This window comes from Chiloscyllium plagiosum, chromosome 3 (assembly GCF_004010195.1).
Source record: "Chiloscyllium plagiosum isolate BGI_BamShark_2017 chromosome 3, ASM401019v2, whole genome shotgun sequence".
In the NCBI taxonomy this organism is placed as follows: Eukaryota; Metazoa; Chordata; class Chondrichthyes; order Orectolobiformes; family Hemiscylliidae; genus Chiloscyllium; species Chiloscyllium plagiosum.
In genome coordinates, this window is record NC_057712.1 from 44149269 (window position 1) to 44161715 (window position 12447).

The following is a 12447-nucleotide window of genomic DNA, read 5'->3' on the forward strand; positions in this document are numbered from 1 at the left end:
ACCCGGGTCTCTGGCGCTGTGAGGCAAAAGTGCTAACCACTGTGCCACCGTGCCGCCCACAAGCTGCAGTGACCGGGTCTCTGGCACGAGGTCCGGCTCTGAGGCCCAGAAAGGAAAGGGGGACAGGAGGAGAGCGCTAGTTATAGGAGACTCTACAGTTAGAGGGACAGATAGGCGGTTCTGTGGACATGGGCGAGACTCTCGGATGGTTTGTTGCCTCCCGGGTGCCAGGGTCCGAGATGTCTCGGACTGTGTCTTCAGAATCCTTAAGGGATTCTGAAGAGGTGTGCAGCCAGAAGTCGTGGTGCACATTGGCACCAATGACATAGGTAGGAAGAGGGGTGGGGAGGTCATTCAGGAGCTCAGGGAGTTAGGCTGGAAGCTAAAAGAGTCATCGTCTCTGGGTTGTTGCCGGTGCCATGTGACAGTGAGGCAAGGAATAGGGAGAGAGTGCAGTTGAACACGTGGCTGCAAGAATGTTGCATAAAATTAAACTCCATATTTCACCAACTTATACACCCTCAATGTTTATGTAAAGGCAGTGGCATAATGTTCATGTTTTTGGGCTAATAACACAAAATTCTAGGTTCATGTTCAAATCCTGCCATGAAAACGAATGAAATTGAAGTACTGGAATTAAAAAAAAGTCTGTTGGTGCCTATGTGAAAATTGACTTTCTGTGAAAACCCATCTGATTCATTGATGTCTTTTAGGGAAGAAAATCTGATGACCTTACCTGGTCTGGCCTTCATGTGACTTTAGAACCCACAGCAATGGGGCTAACTCTTAATTGTCCTCTGGGAGAATTAGGGATTGGTTGTTTACCCAGCCAGTGAGACCCTTGTCCCAAGAACGAATGTTTTTTAAAAAGTAATTTGGTGGTACAAGGCTTGATATTACTGAAAAGAGACACGTTTTGTCAAACCTTTTTGTCTTGCACTCATTAGGACGTTTTTCAAGAATTACCAAGAAAAGAGAACAACATTTTCATATTGTATGAGGAGTGTGTACTGATTGGTTGCATTTGCTCAGTACACATTGAAGTGATATACAACTGAACCAGTAATTTAAGTCCTGAGCTATCCATCTGGAGAGAGGAGTTCAATGGGGAATTTAATTTTAATTAGTTTAATTATATTTGGAGCAACAAAAAACTAGTATTGGCTGCAATGATCACAAAACTATTAGATTTTCTTAAATAATGCCCTTCAGATAAGGAAGTCTGACTCCATTTGACTCTCTTTTATCTTGCTTTTATTTAATTTATCTTTCAATGCCTCATTTCACATGGAATCAAATATTTCCTCGTTCATGGAGGCAATACCAACCATCAAAAGCAGGTTGGTTTATGTTGCGTACTCCAGAGGGAACTCCAATAAAAAATGTTGGAAAACTCGGAAACTGAAAGAATTGCAGATGCTGTAAATCAGAAACTAAAACAAAAAAATGCTGGAAAAAACTGAGCAGGTCTGGCAGATCTGTGGAGAGAAATCAGAGATAATGTTTCAGGTCTAGTGACCCTCTCTTCCCTTGTTCTGAGGAAGGATCATTGGACCCGAAATGTTAACTCTGATTTCTCTCCACAGATGCTGCAAGACCTGCTTACCTTTTCCAGTAATTTTTGTTTTTGTTTTGGAAAACTTGGAAATGGCATACTGGGGTTCCATTTTGAAGGAGCTCTTTGGGGAGGATTTAAAATTTTAAAAATTGTTAATATAAACCAACCATCTTGAACTTGTCCACTTCCAGCTTTACATGCACAGAAATTCTGAGCAGTAGCTCACTCAGTCACTCAAGCCTGCTCCGCTATTCAGTAAAAAACATGGCCAATCTGATTACTCTGATAATCTTTCATCCACTTATTTATCAAAAATCTATCTCTCTCTCTTAAAAATAATTGAAGATTTCACTTATGATTGCCTTTTGAAGGAGAGTTCCAAAAACACTCAAACTTCTTCAAGACAAAAAAATTCTGCTAATCTCTCTTAAGTGGTGACCCTTATTTTTAGACAGTGACTTCTAGTGCTAGATTCCCCCACAAGACGAATTATCCTTTCCACATCTAGCCTGTTGAGACACCTCTGGATCTTGTATGTTTCAATTAAGTCACCTTTCATTCTTTTAAACTCCAAAAGATGCTGAGCCTGTCTAATCTTTCCTCATTAGACAACTCATCCATTCCTGGTATTGGTCTAACAAACCTTCACTGAATTCCTTCCATTGCATTTACATCTATAAACTAAGAGACCAATATTGTGCACTTTTTTTTATATGGTCTTACCAATGTAGTGTTTAATTGACATATAATTCCCTTGTAATGAACAATAACATTCTATTAGTTTGCATACTTATTTGCTATACCTGCACACTAATATTTTTACAAATCATTCACTGGAACACCTTAATTTCTGCATCTCAGAACTCTGTAATCTCCCACCATTTAGATAATATGCTTACTTTTTATTTTTTTCTGCCAAAATGAACAATTTCACATTTTCTCACATTATATGCTAGATCTTTATCCACTCACTTAACCTATTTATATTATTGCAGCTTCCTTATGACCTCTTCACAACTTACTATCCTTTCCATCTTTGACGATAGCAAATTTAATGACCTTAGCCTTGATCCATTCTTCTAAGTCATACATAACATAAATGTAAACAGTTGAGGCTTCAGCTGTAGTCCCATGACAAAACAACCATTACATCGTGCTGACTGGAAAATGACATGTTTATGGCTCTTCTCTGATTTCCTGTCCATGTCAACAGGTTATTCCCTAATCATCAATTTTTCTTCTCTGCAACAAACTTTAATGTGGCACCTTATCAGATATTTTCTGCAAATCTAAGTACAGTACATCTACAGCTCTCCATTATTCACAGCAAATGTTACTTCTTGAAGAACTCCAATAAGTTGGTGAAATATGGAGTTTAATTTTATGCAACATTGGTTAAACAGCCAAATAAGAACCAATGTCTATGCTGTGTTGCTCTCCCATTTCACAGCTATTGTGAATATACACTTAAATGCCTAACTCTCTACCCCCGTTTTGGGATGTATTCTCACTTGGTCCCTGCAGGCATCACTAGAATCTGCATAATCTCTGCCCTCTGCTGTCAAGAAGAGGCCTCTCAAGACATCGTCTCCTCCATCAGTGAGAAGGAAGGTGCAGATGCCTCAGAGGATCCATCACAAGTCTGTCTCCTGCAATCCCAACTCTACCAGTTCCAACACTGACACCTCAGTGGATACTTTAGCTCAATTAAAGTTGGGAGGTACCACTAGTAAACACATCTCTGATACATTTTTGCAGCCAATTGAGGAAATAAAAAGAGATTTCTGGCACTCGGGATTGCCATTGATCAGAGACCTGTTCAGCCCCTGGGAGAAGAGGAAGCTATGATGTTAGAAACTAGCTTCTTCACAAGCAGATACAGAAGCAGCAGTAAGATTCCAACAAATTGTTCTGCCTCTGGCATATGAATGTCTATCTAGCTCAATGGACAGGTTGGTGACTGGACAGCCCAGCCTAACACTCTCAGAGTTTGCTGGATATAGGCACAGACCTACACATCGTTGCTAGACATTGCTCAGCACCAATAGCAATGCAACAAGTGGCAAGGACATTGAGCTCAATCCAGGAATTCTGTCCTCACAAGGAAACAGGGCCAAGCCAGTAGGCATGCAGCCAGAGGAGGAACCACATCCAGGCCTTCCTTCCTGAAGCCTCCACTCATGGTACTCCAAAGGCAACCCCAGACCTCCACCTCTACCCTGGCCATCTGCCTTGATGCTACATGATATGCTTAAGGGTACTTGGGGCAAAGATTGCACACAGTAGTTTGATGCTATATTGAGAATTATATCATCGAATCCCTACAGTGTGGAAACAGGCCATTTGGCCCAACAAGTCCACACTGACCCTCTAAAGAGTAACCCACACAGACCAATTCCTCCATTACTCTACATTTACCCCAGACTAATGCACCTAGCCTACATATCCCTGAACACTATGGGCAATTTAGCAGGGCCAAGTCTCTTAAACTGCACATCTTTGGACTTTGGGAGGAAACCAGAGCACCTGGAGGAAACCCACACAGACACAGGGAGAATGTGCAAACTCCACACAGCCAGATGCCCGAGGTTGGAATCGAACCCAGGTCCCTGGTGCTGTGAGGCAGCAGTGCTAACCACTGAGCCACCGTGCTGCATAAAGTATTTGGTGCTTGCTGGTATCTTTTTTTAGTGTCTGTTTTGATGCTATTGCTGTTTGAAAGACTTCACATTGACATGAAAGTGAAGCCCTTACCCTCACAGAATGAAACACTTAATCTGCTCACTCTGGGTGTGGTGGCAGCAATTTGCATCTGTGGTGCACTCTTCCCACGTGCATCATCATGAAGGAAATAGAGGTAGTGCTGCCTACAGTGACTTGCATAATATGCCTCTCAGTCTGGGTGACCTTCCAAACCTTCACATTCCCTCTGAAATACTCCCTGATGACCCTATCAGCTCTGATTTTCTTCATGTTCTCACCCAACATGTTTAACTGCCTATCTCCAGATTTTAAACATGGTACTACAGCCATACGGCCAGACACTCTGAGGACACAATATTTTAGTTGGGGCTAACATCAGGGTTTTGTGCCACTACAAAGTACCAGTGTGTATAACAGAGCAAGCTCTATACATGTGCCGCCTGTAATGATGCAACACTGCAAAATAATAGTAGACACAAAAGTAAGAGAAATATTTCAGTCACACAAGGGCATCAGGAATAAATCACACTGCATTGTTATTACATTGCTCTTGTACATGAAGATGCCTTAATTTAGTATGCATTGTGGAGAATCATAAAATCACACAATCGTGACAAATTAATGACAAATAAGAGAAGAGAAGAGAAGAGTTTAAACACATTGGATCCACAGTTGTTTAACCTGCTTTAAGATTTTGCTGTCACTGAGGAGAGACCCAAATGCTCTTGGCCCGTTCCCAGGCTGGGTACAAGCTCAGGCTGACATTCATCAACATTGCAGGACACTGAATCAGTAATCAGGGCAGGTGCCCCTTTTAGCTTCTTGAAGATCCTCTCTCCTGCAGTGCAGAGGTATAAATCGATGAAAGCGATGAAAGCAATGAAAGAATTTCCCCTGAGCTTTATGACATTTTGCAATGGCATATGAAGCTGCTAAGTGCCCTATAGATTGCTGATGAGAGCAAAAATACCTTCTGTTCCTTCCTGATCAGACTGCAAGCCTTGAACGCATCTGGAATGCAAGTCGTACCAACCCTGATAACTCCGGTGTAGAAGCAGTGAACCCAGGCAGAGTCAGAAGCTGATTTTTGAATTCAAACTAATCCCCCTGATTACAATTGGAAACCACTATTGTGTTGTGGAACATAGCTGGCGGGACTTAGTTCAGGAGTCTCTTACGGTTAACGTGCAACTTCAGTTGGTGTTTAGGAAGTCAAATGTAATGCTAGCAATAATTTCAAGCGGGTGAGAATACAAGAACAGAGATGTATTGTTGAGGCTATATTAGATTTCAGTCAGACTGCATTTAGAAGCAATTTTGAACCCATATCCAAGGGAGGATGTGCTGGCTTTGGAGAGGGTCCAGATGAGGTTTAAAATAATGATGCTAGGGATGAAGGACTTGTTATATGCAGAGCAGTTGAGACTCTGGGATGGAGTTTAGAAGGATAAGGGAGGATCTGATTGAAACTTACAGAATACTGAGAGACCTGGATAGAATGAATATGAAGGTGATGTTTCCACTAGTAGGAGCCTAGGACCTGAGGACACAGTCTCAGAGTGAACAGCCAATCCTTTAGAACTGAGATGGAGGAGGAATTTCTTCAGCCAGAAAGTGGTGAATGTGTCGAACCCATTGTCGCAGAAGGCTATGGAGGCCAAGTCATTGAGTGTTTCTAAGACAGAGACAGACAGGTTCCTTCATTGGCAAGGGATCAAGGGTCAAAGAGAGAAGGCAGGAGAATGGGATTGAGACACATAAACAGTCTTAATCAAATAGTGCAGCAGACTTGATGGGCTGGATGGCCTAATTCTAGTCCTATATCTTATTGCATGGGTATCTAACAGGGTCAGAAATTTCCACCCTGGGACAGTCAGAGTTAAAGACGACTTTACACATACCCCTATTCTATGAAATCATTAACATTATGATGCAACCTCTTTCACATGGAACACTGATGGCTGACATCTATGAACTGCAAAGAAGTTATAAAGATTGCTGTTTCTAATTTCTTACCTGTTCAATTTAGAAGGATGATGCTGGAACTGGGAGAGTACAGCTACCAAGAGGTGGATTGGGGAATTGCAAAATCAGTCACCAAGAGCAGGTTTTTAAAAATTATTTTTGGGGGTGTAATCATCACTGGCAACCCAAGCATTTGCCACCCACCCCTAATTGCCCTTGAACTGAGTGGCCTTCTAACTCATTTCAGAGGGCATTAAGTGGCAACCACATTGCTGTGGGTTTGGAGTCACGTATAGGCCTGACCAGGTAAAGATGGCAGATTTCCTTCCCTAAAGAACATTAGTAAACCAGACATGTTCTTTATGAAGATTGATGGTTACTGAGCCTAGCTTCAATGTTTTTGTGAAGTTCTGTAGCTCGGGTTATGGTTGGAGTTGTAGGTTGATTTTCTTTTGCAAACATTTTATCCCGCTACTCGGTGACATCTTCAGTGCTGTGTAGCCTCTGGGTGAAGCGCTCTTGTTATGATCTGCCCAGAATTTATCCGGATCTGTGTGTTATGGCAGGTATTTCTACTTCCGGTTTTATATGGTAGTGGTCTGTAGATGGGGTCTATTTCAACATGTTTGTTTATGGCACCAGCAGATGAATACCAGGCCTCCAAGAATGCCCAAGCTTGTCTTTGTTTTGCCTGTCTGAGTTGACCCCCACACCATTATTAGAGAATAAGATTACCCACATGCTAAAGCAACTAGAAAAAGCTGGATGGATAACAAGAACGGATGTCAAATAAAATGAACCCCGTAAGTTAAAACACCCCCTGCTTCAACGGACTCCCCAGAGTGCACAAGCCAGACAACTCCCTCTCTCTGATAGGCACACCGACACACTGGCTAGCCAAGGAGCTATACCGTAGGCTGAAACGCTTCATCACAAGTTCAACACACTCCACCCAGTCAGCACAGAAATTCCTCAACATCATTCAGAGATACAAAAATCGACGAGGATGAAATGATGGTCTATTTCAACATTACAGTGCTGTTTATCTCTGTTAGCATAACACTGGCAAAGGAAACACTGGTATATTTTTAGACAAACCATTAACGTAGACCACCAATGAACTATCAGCAAAGAAAATATGCTGAAACGACTGGACCTATGCCTGACCACGCACTTTGTCTTTAATGACCGGGTGTATGACCAAATTAATGGGACACCCAGAGGTTCACCCATCTCTGGGCACATTGCTGAAGCAGTAATGCAAAAACTAGAAATCACAGCTCCCCCCCAGGTCCAGCCCAAACTATGGATCAGATACGTGGACAATAGCTTCGTAATCATTAAATGGTCTGAGTTAGAAAGCACACACCACCTTATTATTAACATGTAAAAGTTATGGGATCAAGTTAACCAGCGAAGAAGAGAACGACAATCAACTCCTGTTCTTAGACATTCTGGTGGAACGAACAAAGAACGCTGAATTCATTACCAGAGTGTACAGAAGGCTACACATACAGACCAGATTCTTAATTACAACAGTAACCACCCCAATGTCCACAAAGAGAGCTGTGTCAAAACTCTGTTTAAATGAGCTATAACACACTGTGAGACCCCAGAGCTCTACAAAAAAGAGGAACACCTATTCAAAGGCTTTGCTCATAATGTGTATCCTAACAGCTTCATCTGCTGATGCCTAGCATACAAGCAACACCACTGCGCACCTAACACACTGACTCCCTATCCTATATTAGAAATGTCTCAGAACTGACTACAAGACTAATATTCTGGATCAGTGGTGCTGGAAGTGCACAGCAGTTCAGGCAGCATCCGACGAGCAGCAAAATCGACGTTTCGGGCAAAAGCCCTTCATCAGGAATAAAGGCAGAGGTAATCAGCCATCCAAAAAAAAATGAAAGAAGGATGCCTGTTTTCATAAAACCCAAGTTTTCACCTTATTTTTGCAGTAATATCCTGGAAGTTAACCCTCAATTTCTGGAGACTCTCAGGAACAGGAAGAAGCCATTCTTTGAAATCATGACTAATATGTGATTTAACCACAGATCCATTCATGTCACTAGTGAATGAACATCTACCAACTCAAACTTAAAGTGAACATTTGCTCTCTCATCAAATGCCATTTTGAGAAGATAGATTCAAAATAGGAAGACAAACAAGAGTAGGCCTTTCTAACCATTTCCACCTATGCACTCCACCCTCTCCTCCCTGACCTATCACCTTCATCTCCTCCCCCACTCACCTATTGTACTCTATGCTACTTTCTCCCCAACCTCACCCTCCTCTAGCTTATCTCTCCATGCTTCAGGCTCTCTGCCTTTATTCCTGATGAAGGGCTTTTGCCCGAAACGTCGATTTTGCTGCTCGTCAGATGCTGCCTGAATTGCTGTACTATTCCAGCACCACTGATCCAGAATCTGGTTTCCAGCATCTACAGTCATTGTTTTTACCTATAAGACTACTATGTCCTTTGGGAACAATGATAGCACGCAAACCAACAGTCACACTTTGCCAGCTAATATCCAACACAAAAGACCCCATACTCACAACATGCAGGACGAATGTGATACACAAAATATGATGCAGCAACTGTGGGAAACATTACAGTGGACAAACGGACAGGAAACTCGCCATGTGATGACATGAGCATCAGCCTGCAACAAAATGACACAACCAGTTCTCCCTCATGTCAATACACACTGAGAATGAAGAACACCAATTCAACGACATGATGTTACTGGGACAGACAAAGCAAAGACAAGCTTGGGAATTCCTGGCGGTCTGGTGTTCATCCACTCGTGCCATAAACAAACATGTTGAAATAGGCCCCATCGACAGACCACTATCGTACAAAACTGGAAATAGAACGACCCACCATGGCAGAAAGAATCGTACTAATCTGGGCAGATCACAACAGTGCTTCATCTGGAGGCTATGCAGCACTGAAAATGTCAATGGGATGAAATGTTTGCAAAACATCAAACCAACTAGTCTCATGTTTCAGATATATTCATTGAATTCAAACTCCAACAGTAGCAGTGGTGAGACTCACAGCTATGTCCCCAGAATACTAGTCTCGAACTCAGGATTGAAATCTAGTGAACATTCATTCTTGACCACCATTGCCCATTTCTGGCATTGGTTTGTTCTGATGCTATAAATTCTATTTAGTAACAGTGGATGTCAATCCCGAGCTAGTCATCTCAAAGGGAGTAAATGATAAAAGTAGCAAGGTTTTGCTAAAACAATACAAGGCACTAGTCAGACCACATCTGGAATACTGTGAACACTTTCAGTTCCTTATCTAAAGAAAAATATACTGGCATTGGATTCACTAGAGTGATACCAGATATGGAGAGACTGTCATCTGAAGTTGGGCCTGCACTCATTGAAAATTAGCAGATGAGAAGTGACCTCATTAAATCAGATAAGATTCTAAGGTAGGAGCAAATTATTGCGGATGCAGGAATCTGTATTGAAAGCACAAAAAAAATCAGATGAGAGTCATCTCGTCTCAAAACAGTAGCTTGCTATCTTCCCATGGATGCTGCTCGATCCGATGTATTTCCAGCACTTCGTAAGGTTCTCAGGTGTCTTGGCAGGGTAGATGTGGAAAGGTTGTGGGATACTGTTGGACAAGAGGGCATCATCTCACAATACAGGGTAGTACCTTTAAGCCAAAAATTATGATGAATTTCTTCTCTCAGAGGGTTGTGAGTTTGTGAAATTCTTTACCACAGAGGACTGTCAGGGTTGGGTCATTAAGTATATAAATGGCTGAGATAAATTTTTAATCAGCAAGGGAATTGAGAGTTGTAGGAAAAAGGCAGGAGCGTGGAGTTGATGATCAGATCAGCATGGATCTCATTGACTGGCACAGCAGGTTCGAAGGGCTGAATGGCCTACTTCAACTTTTACCTCTTAAGGTCTTAGGAGCCAGCACAAGGAATTATTGATTGAATACGTGCACAGTCTACTGAATATGTAAGGAAGAGAACTATGGCATTCTGACTGACCCCTCAGCACAATATCCTTGTCAGAAAATACTGACATACAGAGGAATCCCTGACTGCCATGTTAAACGGCATGTAAGCAATCCAAACAATGACCTTGGAAAAGGCATTGTCAGTAAGACAAAAATCCCCGCACTTTATCAAGCAGAACTGGAGATACTCAGTTCAAGTCACCAACATTAATTAAACCAATTGGTGATAAGAAGACAATAAAAAAACAATATCAGAAATAGTCAGCAGGTTTAGCAGCATCTGCAGAGAGAAGCAGAGCTAATGTTTTGAATTCACTTTAACAGCTGGTGTTGGGAAGTAAGAAGATAAGGTAAGTGTGATGTTAGGGCGCTGGAATGGTAGGGTGTCAGCTGGGATAGAGTGCCAAGCGGATAGGTAATAAGGTGCCAGGATGTCATGTCGTAGACAGTAATGTCGGGGATAGGGTGCTGGGTGAGTCGACTGTGAAGTGAGTAGGTGGTAAGGTGCAAGGGATAGGGTTACATGGGAAGTGGACAAGACATATGATTGCAGTGTTACGGGCATGTTGAGGTTAGTGGAAAATAGGTTGAGGGTAGGTACCAGATCCCAGTGCAGGAACAGGGATTGGGTCCAGCAATAGAAAAGGGTGATCAGGTCCCAGGCAATGTGGTACAGGGCATTGGCAGATTGGGTGTGGAATTGGGGAGGGGGCAGGTCTCGGGTCTTGGCAGATCAGGTCAGAACAGTGGAATCTAGGGGATGCTGGAGATTGGGGTCACAACTGGATCAGTCTGGAGTACAGGGAAGGGTTCACTGGGTTGAGAATGGGGAAAGGAAGAGTCAGGCCCAGAGCAGGAGTTACCTTCTGGTGCAAAAATCAACAAAGAACTGCGGATGTTTGAAATCAGAAACACAAACCAGAAACTGCTAGAAAAACTCAGCAGGTCTGGCAGCATCTGTGGAGAGAAATGCTTTTGGTCAGTTCTGAAGAAAGGTCCTTGGACCCAAAACCTTAACTGTGCTTTCTCTCCACAGATGCTGCCAGGTCTGCTGAGTTTTCTGGAAAGTTCTGCTTTAGCTTCTGGAGGAAGATTGAGAAGCACATGCAGTTCTGCAAGACAGAGATGTCAAAGGGAGAGAGGGAGTGTCAGCTCAGGGTCTGGGGGCATGGAACATGTCTGGGGGAGGTGTAATTGGGATTGTGTGAGGTAGGTATAGAATCAGTTTAATAGTTACTCAGGAGTTAGACTATTTATAAGAACACAAGGACAAGGGCAGGGGTGGGCTATGGGCCATTTGGCCCTTCGAGCCTACTCTGCCATTCAATAAGATCATGGCTGATCTTTTCGTGGTCTCAACTCCACTGACCCACCCTCTCTCCATAACCCTTAACTCCTTTACTGTTCGAAAAAGTACCTATCTTAGCTTTAAAAACCTTTACAGAGGAAGTCTCAAGTACTTCATTGGGCAGGGAATTCCAGAGATTCACAACACTTTGGGTGAAGAAGTTCCTTCTCAATTCAGTCCTAAATCTGCTCCCCCTAATTTTGAGACTGTGCCCTCTTGTCTTAATTTCACCCGCCAGTGGAAACATCCTCTCTACCTCAATCATATCTCTTCCCTTCATAACTTTCTGTAACTTCTCCCCTCATTCTTCTAAATTCCACAGAATATAATCCCAGTCTATTCAGTCTCTCCCAGTCAGCCTACCCTCTGAACTCTGGAATCAACCTAGTGAACCTCCTCTGCAACCCCTCTCTGCACACAGTACTCCAGGTGTGGCCTCACCAGCACCCTATGCAGCTGCAACATAACCTGCCTATTTTTAAACTTGATCCGTTTTGTAGCAGCCTTTTGTAAAAGTGAGTTCTGTAATAGTCCCCGATCCTCCGCTCCACGCTTGCAGCAACGCGCCGGCACCTAACCTCTCTACAGTCTGCCCTGCCTCAGCTGAGGGCCACACTCTCTCAGAATTGCAAAGGACCCACTCTGTACTACATCCTCAGGAGAATTCATACTCTCAACAAACAGTATTTCAATTCCATCTCAAACATCAAAAACTGTAAATTCAACAGTTTATCTACCCACCTCCATAACCAGCGCTCCTCAAACATTCCAGAAGATTCCCCAGGCCTCTGAAACTGCTCGGACGCCATTAGCCATGCGGCTGGTGCAGCTGTCACCCCCACGCTGATTGATGATGTCACTTCCGCCCCATCA

General features: G+C 42.9%; 1 protein-coding gene across 4 annotated transcripts in view; it reads right to left on the minus strand.

Annotated features, from left to right (window-relative positions):
* The window catches only part of khdrbs2 (KH domain containing, RNA binding, signal transduction associated 2), a 584244-nt gene that overhangs the window by 484965 nt on the left and 86832 nt on the right, over positions 1–12447 (minus strand). The gene's annotated exons all lie outside the window — the stretch shown is intronic.